Consider the following 11,644-nt stretch of genomic DNA (forward strand, 5'->3'; position numbering starts at 1 on the left):
CTGCAGCGCTCATTAAATCACCAGCCAATCACAGCCAGGGGGCATGCGTGACGTCAGGAGGCGGGGAAGGTTAATTTACTCGCCAGTCAACGGCCGATGGCCTTTCACCTACAAGCGATGAGCAGGAGCTAGGAGTGGTTGGAATAAGGAGGGTGTTGTATGTTTGACACTGAGTAAAGCTTTGTTTATGAATGAGAAGAGTCTGAATAACAGGGCTGACTGCAACTGCGGAAGCCCAGCGTGTCTGCTAATGGCAAGACTCAGCAGGATATCATATGATGCAGGTTTTTCTAGAAAAGTAAGCCACAGTATTTCTAAAATAGATCCAGATGAATTAATTCTCAAATTCCTCCAGAGTTTTGTGTTTTTGCAGTGAGTCAGAATTATGATCCAGGGACTTTTTCACAATGGAGCTATAGCTCTTCCTGTTTCGTCTCATCCTGTATTAACATGCATTTAAAATTTATCTTTGGAATAGAAATTTAAGGCTTTCCATATTAGATCTTTGCATTCTATTTTCTAATTATTATTATTTATTTATTTATTTTTACCAGGAATAATGTACATTAATAAACATTTCTGAAAATTAGGCATAGGTTAGTTTAAACGAAATTTCATCTGTAGTTCATGGCTACATATTTAAAGCACCTAATCAGTGAAGAATGTATGTAACAAGATTTTCAAAGTTAAGTAAGCTGTACTTTTGTAAAATTTTCTAAAACATTTTCAGTGTTCTATATAGAGACTGAAGCCAGACTGTGACCATGTAGTAATACAATAATTAATATTGTATTAAAAATGTGTTAATTCTGTTCTTATAACCCTATAATAGCAAATAGCATTTTCTTTATATTCATGTCCTCAGGCTTAAACCCTTAAACCCTGGTTTTGATTTGGTCCTGGTCTCCTGATTATGGGCAGGTTTGTTGCATTTGTTGCAGTTATGTCTTTAAATATTTTCATAATAGCCTCATTTTGCAGTTTTTCCTCTGTAAAAGACAAATTGGTCACTGTGAGTTCAGTATTTTCATCCTACTATAAAGCCAGTTCTTATATTTAAAATGATGTATTGGGGGATGTGTCTAAAATGTTAAATTAATTCATGCTCTGGACAGCTGGTTGTTTGTGGTCTTCCAAATACCCTTTTCCAAATGGGAAGTTGCAGAGTGCCCTCTGGTGGGCAAACTATGCAACATCCGTCATAGCATAGTTGCAGGACAGGGACATTAGTCTCATTTTACATTGTGGTCCACTTTGATCTTAAGCAAGCCAGACCAAATCAGTTCAGTTCAGATCATTTATATCGTGCCAAACACACACAAAGCACCACTAGTAAAATTTCTGTTAATGTACACATTTAATCCCTGAGATATCTTCATAATAGAAAAAGAAGCCTAATTTGAACTGCACATCTCCGTCTTTCTATATGATGAAGAAATGCTGCTCCAGCAAAGAAAGAAATCAGTCAGCATGACTCTGGGGGATTAAGCTGTTCTCTACATGTGTAAAAATGCAGAATAAGATTCTGGGAGCTCATTGCCCAGACTGGGCTGTAAGTATAAATAAGAAGATTTTTATTAATTCACAGAAAAATAATAAATTTTCTGTCATTTGATTGTTTTCTATTACTTAATTACTTTGATGTAAGATAAATGTAGCAAAAGCTGTAAAACCTATGAAAATACAGTTAGAAGTCCAAAAATTTTCCAGCGCTATGGAGCGCTAACGAGCAGGATTGAAGTCTTTGCCAGACTGAAATCTGGCCTTATGTTTGACACCCGTGTTGTAGGGCATTTCTCTGACCTTCTCTTTACTTTATAAATATTCATTTTTCTGCTGTTGTAAGTGGGAGTACTGATATATTGGCAAATTGGCTCCACTATTTATATATCGGTTGGATAGTTGAATTTAAGTTATTCTTAGTTAAACCGGTGTTTTTGTAATAGTGAAGATGGAGAAGTAAGAGGCTGCGTGCCTGATGGAAAGCTTTATTACATTTTATTTGCGTTTGTGTAATCCAAACAAGGAAAATCAGAATCAAAGACTTACAAACACACCCCCTCAGCGGGAGACGGTCATATAGGAACAAGCATCCCAGAGAAAAGTAAAATGCATCTTCACACACCAGCCAGTGTGGATAAAATGGCAATCTCTCTGACTCAACAGTGTGACCCCCAAACTGGGGGTCCTCCCCGATCCACCAATAAAGCAATTTAAAATAGAGGTGGTCCTAGCTTTTTGGAAAAAACACTGATTAGTAAAGCAATTTCAGAAAGGCAGGCTCTTGCTTTGACCAGTGAGAGAGTGGAGGAGGTCCAGTTTAACCTGATGTTTGTGAAACAGCTGTTTGGGGGTTATGACCACCACCCTCGCTCAAAACCTGCGACCCCGAGTGACCAGAAATGATCTCCTGCCTGACTTACTGGAAAAAGCCCCCTGACTATAACCCCTGGCCGCAATTAGTTACTTTATTACTTAGTTACTTTTAAAAACATACGTAATAAAGCAATAGACCTTTCAGTCCAATTTTCTGCATAATCCAGTATTGTGTGGATGCTGCAAAGAGTTAATGTTTCTCTTTATTCTTTATTATTCTTCAAGTTGCTGCTTTCTTTGCCGCTTAACTACTCTCTCAGTTTTCAGCCAATTTTCAAACTTTAAACTGTTCTGCTCTTTCTGCTAATGCCTGCTTGCTGGGCTGAGCCATGTTTTAGCTGAGTGAGATGAGCAGCCGTTCTCAGGGCAGGAGGGTGGGGTTCGAGTCCCGCTCATGGCAACATTTTTTTCAGTTAACAGTTCAATCTTTTCAACTCTTTTCAACACAAATTCCAGATTCTTCAGCTAATTTCAGCACAAATTTAAGCTTCTTTACCTCTTTTCAGTTTCTTCAGCTCTTTTCAGCATAATTTTAACTTTTTCACTACCTTTCAGCACAAATTCAAGCTTCTTCAGATGTTTTCAGCACAAACTTCAGCTTCTTTACCTCTTTTTTAGCAGAACGTCTACTAATTCACCTGTTTTCAGCGCAAAGTTCTGCTTCTTAACCTCTTTTCAGCAAAAACATTCTGCTGATTCACCTCTTTTCAGTACAATTTTCAGCGTTTTCACCTCTTTTTAGCACAATTTTCAGCCTCTTCTGCTCTTTTCAGGACAATTTTCAGCTTTTTCATGTCATTTCACCAGAATTGTCAGTCTCTCCACCTCTTTTTTTGTGTGAATGATCCCTTACTTTACTCGTTACTTGAAAAAAATTGAATCAGATTATAGTAACTTGTTACTTGTAACGCGTTACTGCCCATTTCTGCTTACAGTGTACTTGTTTCATTGTTTCCTGCAAAAACCTGACTTGTTGCCTGCAAATTGCATGTAAATACAGGGTATTTGCAACCTTATTCGTGGGTCGTCTTTTAAAGTGTATTTTGACATGCAAACTCCAGAATATTTACATCTTCTCCACAACTTATCGTCGTCATTGAAGCACAGCAGCCACAAGAGGGCAGAAAGACAGAGCGATAGTAGCAGTCAGAACAGAATATCACAGATTACCTGTGTTAAAATGCAGTATATTTACAAAGCTTTAATGCAGTCATATTCTAAACTAAACACAAGCACAAATGCAAATACATTCACCAAATGCACAGAGTGTCCAGCATGACTGTCACATCCAGCAGCCGTCATGCTGCTCTTTTCAAACAAGATGAACTATTTGTGAGCACCTGTTTGTACACCTGTGTGTGAGTGCGCTTGTGTTCATAAGGCACCCATAAGGCACGAGCCTGCAGGCTCTGTTGGGCCCGGTGGGCCAGGCCCTGCCAAGCAGCCCCGGGGAGTGAGTCACTACACACCTGAGCTCCCAGTACCGGACACAGAGAACGCACCAATTCACTCACAGGTGAGGGCATCAGGGAGTGTGGTGGGGGAAAATAGGCCCCCGCACCTATGGGAGCCTGAGATGTTCCTTGAGAGTTGGAGTCTAAGACCTGAGCTGACACATAAACATAGAAAAACAGGCACACAGACACAAGCATGCATTTCCACCCTCATGTACACATATACAAATACACGCACACTTGCCCAACATGGAGTCAAAACGGGTGCACAGACAGTTCTGTGTGCCCACCCAGAGGCCCTATATGTATGTGTCATAAGAGTGTAAATAATGTGAGTGTCTAAGTTGTGCTCAGTTTTATTTTCATTAGGTTTGAAGAAACTTTGTGAGACACAAGTTTTAAACACTGAAAACAGAAATGGACCCAAACTAAAACCTTGAGGCACACCACTGATAAGGAAGGCAGTGAGAATAGTAGTTGGCAGTGGTATTGGAAAAAGAGATAATAGTCAGATAAGTCTTGAACCAGTTCAGGGCAGTTCCACAAATACAGTAGATCTATATACAAAATTTACATGGTTACCCAAATGTAGAACAAAATTACCCTCATTTAACCCCACTCACCACTATCTCCCGTATCGGTGTATTGGTTTATTTCTTTTACTATATAACACAGACCAAAATGAAGCTGTGTGAGATTTGTTGTCATCAATTATCAATATTGTAATGCTTTTGCAGTGCCTAAACTGAACTGAACTATCCTAGTTTTTCTTAATAGCATGTGATGAAATGTCCAGTTTTGCAACAAGTCCCAGGTTTAATAGTGGAACCATAAACTACTTGCCTGTTTTATCTTTCACAATAACCATAACCATAACTGCACATGAACCTGAATTTCAATATGAGCGATAAAATTCTGTGGAAAAAAACACTGTGCCACCAAATTGAACTTGCTAGTTATAGGCTCCAGATTTATTAGTATGCTGCCAGTCGATATGGTTAATATGGTGTATGAGAAGGGGGGCATTGGGCAATTATTGACTAATCATAAACAGACTAATAATTAGCTACTGAAATTTTAAGATACTTGTTTATCTTACTCTGACACAAATTTCTGTAATCTCCAGCCCGAGCTGACAGGCGTTTTATAGCCTTTACCTTTGTTTAAAGGTTGGTACTTTTGTAAACTAAGATTAATTGTTACCATCAGATACCACGAGAAGAGGAAACCCAATCCTAAATCCAGAGTTGTCTTGTTGCACTAAGCCCATGCTGAAGATTTAAATCTTTCTCTGACTAACAATAATATACACTTTTAATGCTTTCTGACCACCATTAAACAGCCAAGGTGAGATAATAAAACAAAGAGACGTGTTCCTTCTAACATGTTATAATTTCCTGTGGTTGATAAAACTCTGAGTAAAAACATATAGAAAGCCTCTTCAAATGGAACCGCAATGGGACTAATGACTGTGTGGCCCTGTGCCGACTGTGCAATTACGCCGTCATATGTGTGTGTTTGCTTAAGATGTTTACAACCCTGCAAGGTGGCAGCCGGACAGGAGGCTGCGTGATGTACAGGAAGAAATTATATGTTTGTTGGTTGTGTGTAAACAGGGTTAGGCATTATTAATGCCTAATGTTAATGGTATGTAAACACAGCACACAGCTGTGTGAAAGACTTTATTTTTACAGGATGCCATTTATATTCACGTGCACAGAAACAAGTAAATCTGTCTTGAAGCAAAGAGAATGAGTCTGCCTCAAGGAAGATTTAGGAATAGATTTGGGACTGCAGCGGTGGGCGTCTTTGGGGGTTGCTTATTTGGTAAATGCGTACAGAGGATGGAAAGATAATGAAGCGACACATGAAATACTTTGGAATACTATGAAACCAACTATGAAAAAACAAATGCATCCGTCAAAAATGTAAGATTTGCATGATGAAATGTTCAGATTCACATCTGGTTAATGTCAATAAATCAAAAGACTTCGCAATATTAAATTTAAGGTATAATCCCCACACACCAGATGAGTTTTATACAGTAAAGAAAGGTCAGTGCTCACTTTTGGATACACAAAGATCCAAACCAGTCTTCCAGCTGAAAGTCATCAGTAGGGATGCACCGATACCGATACTGGTATCGGGGCCGATACTGTAAAATGTGTGTGTACTCATACTCGTAAAAGTTAACGGATACCATGAACCGATACCAACTTATTTTATTAATCAGAGGGTGGCTTGTCATTTCTTTTGTAGTTTTTTAGATTGGCCACTAGGGGGACATCCCGCGCTAAACAGGCACAGGGTTAGACGAGTGAGACTGGCGACTCCAGATAAAAAAGAGAAACTGGAGGTTGCTGTAGCTAGGCTAAACAAAATGTCAGCAGTGTGGACCGGAACAGCCAACTTTAACTCAGGTTTTGGAAAAGCGATGAAAAATGTCAAGAGAAAATCCACGGGCAGTTAAAATAACAGAGGCTCTGACTCATTTTATCACTCTGGATGACCAGCCAATGCAGGTCATGGAAAACATAGGATTGCACCGTCTTCTAAGCATACTCGAGCTGTGATATGAAATTCCCAGCCACCCATACATCAGGGAGATAATGGTGCCAAAACTTTCTGAAGAGGTAAAGACAAGCAGTGTGTGTGCGATGTCAGTGGACTGATGATCCACGGGCTGATGAGGAGTTTGTTCATCAATGCCAAATACTTTTGTTATTTTGTTTGTTTGTTTACAATATGGACACTCTGCAATAATTTAAAAGTTTATTTTATTTGCAAACCTAATTTGTATTTATTTTATTCCAAACAGAAGTGTTTATTTATTATTCTGAAAGCTCGAGACAGTGCCAATAGTTCAGTGATATTTTGTAAAATTACAATGTGGAGACTCTGCAATAATTTAACAGAAGTGCTTATTTTTCACTTGAAATTTTTTTGTGGTCATTTTTAGATTTTATTTTTTTATCGGCAGGGAATATAATAAAACCTGTCTTCCAATTAATTGTATTTGTGTGTGTGTGGTAGAAGTATCGGTTTTTGTACTCTGTATCGGCAAGTACTCAGATCAAGTATCGGTATCGTATCGGTTTGAAAAAATTGGTATCGTTGCATCCCTAGTCATCAGGTAAACTCACTGCAACACTGCATCTGCCTCTTTTAATGCAATATTTTAACGCATCTCTTTGTTTTGTTCTTTTTAAACAATGACCCCTAACCTGTGATCAGACAGTCAAAAAACATCTTGTCATATACACACTAGTTGTACTGAAAACAGCTTTAAAACAAACAAACAAACAAAAAAACCCTAAACAACACTTTTTCACATCTAAATTCTGTCTCATTTGTTGCACTTTGAATGGGTCTCAGAGTGCAAGATTATGAGTTTAAGTCAACACTGCAAGTTTCTTTCTTGCTAGAAAGTCTAACAAGGACATCGAGGGGATGTTCAATAAGTAATAATAATAAGAAGAACTTTATTTATATAGGACTTTTTAAAACACAGAGAAAAAAAATGAAATGCTTTACAGTTCAAATAAAAACCACACAATGAAGATAAGTGCACATGTTAAAATGTACCGACACATAAACAGAAACATAATCAGCCATACTGACAGACATTCATTCCAACATACACACATTCATGTACGCATGGTTGCAAAACATCAGAGTTGGGAAAAGTATGGATGTTCTGTGCTTATGAGAATAATCCAGTAAAAGTTGAGGTATTGATTCAACTTCTTTACTCAAGTAAAAGTTAAAAAAGTTCAGACTCTGAAATGTACTCAAAGCAAGAAAGTGAAAAGTAGCTCTTTGGGGGATGTTTCTATTTTTGTGCAAAGCTAATTGGACCTTGTAGTTGCTCGTTCTGAGGAAAAAAATCATAACTCACAATAATTCCTATTGGGAGCTCTGGTAGATTTTTTTAGTGTACAGGCTATGAGCAGCTCTTTGTGGATGTACACAACTTAATTCAACAAGATGTCAGCAGATGTTTCATGAATTATCCTGGCTGATTTCCATCCTCTACACTGACAGTACACTGTTTGTGCTGTCTTTTTTCTAGATGTTATAAACATGGTATGAAGGTGGAATTCAGTGAATGAATCTCTGCATCATCAGCTAAAATTCATATGAATCTCTGCTACACTTGATATAACCTAACTCTGACCATGACACCACAGCCACTGTGCACCAGTCACACACTGTTCCTTACTTTAAATCTATCACAGTACAGCAAACTAACCTGTTTATCCTGCACTAACCTTTAAATAACACAGTTGGGCTGCCTCAGTTTGATTTGCAGCATTTTTCACAATATGAAATGCTAACATATAAAAATGAGTTTTCAGCCGTTGCAAAAACAAATAAAAGAGTCAGCTGACGTCAACTCTGGTTATAAAATCAGAGCAAGCGTCAGTTAAAAGACCCTGAGTAGATGATCAGAGAGGGTGGCTGCTTTGATAAGGTGTTAGAAGCTTTGCAAAATAAGCAGGGGCCTGTCCATAGAGAGCCTTATATGTCAATAACAGAATTTTAAAGTGAATCCTGAATTTCACTGGAAGTCAGTGAAGAGAAGCAAGGATAGGTGTAATATGTAAACCCCTGCTTGCTCGTTCTGAATTGATTGAAGATGAACTATAGAGAACTGAGAGACACATGTGTAAAGTGACAAGTGGGAAAAAACTGAAGTGTTCAATATGAGTGACTGACTGTAAAGGTTTAACTTTTGCAATAATTCTGAGATGAAGGAAACAAGAGTGGCTAACCTTTGAGATATGAGTTTCAAAGTTAGGTGCTAGTCAAAAATGATACCCAGGGTTTTAGCAGATGATTTGATGTTATTGGTGAGGTGACTGATGTAGCGACTCCCCTTCTTAGCGAAACTGTCTGGGCTGAGCACTAGAGCCTCAGTTTTACCTGAATGGAGAAGGAGGAAATTAGAATACATCCAAATAGTAATGGTAGAGAAACATTCATTAGGCAGGATAAGCTGTTGAGGTTGTTGGGCTTGACAGAAAAGTATAACTGTGTGCTATCTGCATAGCAGTGGTAGAAGATTCAGTTAAAAACATTAATTAGATTTCCCAGGGGTAATATATATATATATATATATATATATATATAAAATAGAACATGTCCAAGGATTGAGCCCTGGGGGACTCCACATACGAGCAGTGCAGATGAGGGCATACATTGATTAATATGAGTTCTAAAGTGTCTGTTCGATAAGTATGAAAACCCCCCACCTGAAAGCAGTACAGTGATGCCAACACAGTTTTGTAGTCTGTTAATAAGAGAGCATGATTAATGGTATCAACGGATGCCGATAAGTCGAGCAGGACTAAAATGTAATGTTCACCTTTATCTGAGTGCATTAGAATATCATTAGAAGTCTTCAATAAAACTTGGATTGGAATTTATCAAAGATGTAAAAATTCCTTCAATAATCTGACAGAGCTGATGAGCAACAACTTTCTCTCTTTGGAAATTGGCCTATAATTATTTAAAACGGTGAGATCTAATCAGTTTTTTTCTGAAGAGGAAAGACGCTGGCTGTTTTACATTTCTCTGGACTGCAACCACATGAAAGGGATGTTGAGCTGATGTCTCAACTTTCCTTTTGAAACAAATGTTTGCTGTAGTGATTTCTACTTAAGCTGAAATGTAACTTTTACATTTTCTCTCCTTTTTCTGCCCAGCTTCTGGAGCCGCAGTAATTAGTGTATTATTCAATAAACCCAGTAACTGAAAATTAGTAATCAGTTAATTAGTTAAAAAATTTTTTTAATGGAAATGGAAACTTTCTTGTTTAAACTTTGATTTAACTTGTTTTCTTTTAGAAATGGTTTCATTTCTGCTTTTAAAAAATGTTCATATCATCACAAAATGCTCTCACAATGGACATTTACTTTTCCTTTATGAATTTATGCACTCGCATGATAGGTACTCTTTTGAAGTACTGGGTTGAATCCACTTTTGCCTTCAGAACTGCCTTAATTTTTCATGGCACAAGTTCAATGACATACTGGAAACAATCCTCACAGATTTTGGTCCATGTTAGTAACTCACTGCCCATGATCAATGAATAGTTCCTCTTTTTTAGGCCATTCTTTATAAACCTCGGAGAAGGCTTTATCCAAAAATCCCAGCAGATAAGCAGTTTCTCAAATATTCACATAAGACAGATGATGCGACTCATGAATCTGTACTTAAGTAATTTTAATCAATCTAGTCAAATTGGACAAATCCATGTGAAACAGGCACCATTAAGAGTAAATCCGGTCGTTAAGTGATGACGTGACGAATCCTACTTCCGGGCCTAAAGTAGTCTGTGTTTAATATGGCTTTTGTGTTGTTAACATGTTTAATGTTTTGTATTTTCTTCTATTTAATCTCAAAAAGCTCCTAAAACAGTCAGTGATCACTGTTGACCTCCCTCGGCTTTTATTACCGCTAATCATTTATTTAAGCTCAGTTTTTAAAACCTTAGGATGTAACTACAGCCCAGCCCATGCAGCAGTATATGAATGACTAACCTTGTATCGTGGATGGATTATCTCAGTTGTTCTCCTGGCTGAAGTTTGGTCCTTTTACAGCATCCTGCCATGCGATTACATTTGTTCCTGACCACCGAGAACACTCACGTTAACTTTTATCGAGTGGAAAAAAAGTTAGCTTGTTTATATTATGCTAACATAGCTGTGTCGCTAGCGGTCACGTAGCACATCATTATATACCAGCTAGCCAAACTTCAGTAACCCTACAACCCACCTGGTAGAGCAGAACGCTGATCATTTTATTAAAGATGAAAGACTTTAGACAGTTTTTCAACTCTCAGTAATGCCATAGTGATCGTTTGATATATGGACCTGCAGCGGAGTTTAGGTCCAGACACGGCTAGTGACGCCAGACTTAACAACCGGATAGTCATAACTTTAGCTATGTGTCAGTTTGCTCAAAATGGCAAAGCTGTGATGAAAAGATGATCATGACAATACATATTCTATTCAATAATACATTTCACTGAAAGTCAAAGATTTCGGCGTTTAATCAAAAAGTTGGATAACTGGCTAAAGTGAATTCATATTTAATGGTTGTTGAACTCTGTGGTGGAGAAAGTTTTAGTTAGTTGGAAGCAGAAAATACCAAATCAGTGCATTTATCAGGTTATTATGACTTTGCTCTTGACCTTTATCCTGATGTGATAAATAGGTTTTTATGTGATGCTTGTGATAATAATTAAAATACTGTCTCAATTGGGTTCTAATTACACTATTTATAAGCTATACACTAATAGTGTTTTAAATACAGATTATCTTAGTTAGCTGAGGATTTCAGAAATTACTTGAAACATTGAACAGCACCTCTGAGGATTTAAATGTTTTTTTCTTCGGAAAATGAAATGCAGTGGCACGGGTTTTATGAGCATTTTGCAAAGAATTTTACAGGCTTAATCGACCTGGCTTTTATGGTCGGCAATATTTATCAGCTCCACACAAGCCTTTGCTTTTATGGCCTCCTGTGAGCTTTGACCCCCTCAGCATGAAAGCGTCTCCCCCGCCTCTGCGTAAAGAAGTCTGCAGTGCAGGAAACAAAGCATGTTTAAGTGGTGCCACTGTGTACTGTTGTGTTCTGTTTCCAGGAGCCAGATTTAATGTGCTGTTGTTAAAAATCTGACATTGTAATTTGTTCTCACACTTGACGAGATCATCACTGAAAACAAGGAAATAAACTTTTTTTAGATGGTAATAGGGAGGCAGGTCTAAACTTGGTGTTTATAAACAGGGTAAATTATAATCCTGGTC

The sequence above is a fragment of the Neolamprologus multifasciatus genome, chromosome 4 (assembly GCF_963576455.1).
Source record: "Neolamprologus multifasciatus chromosome 4, fNeoMul1.2, whole genome shotgun sequence".
Taxonomy (NCBI): Eukaryota; Metazoa; Chordata; class Actinopteri; order Cichliformes; family Cichlidae; genus Neolamprologus; species Neolamprologus multifasciatus.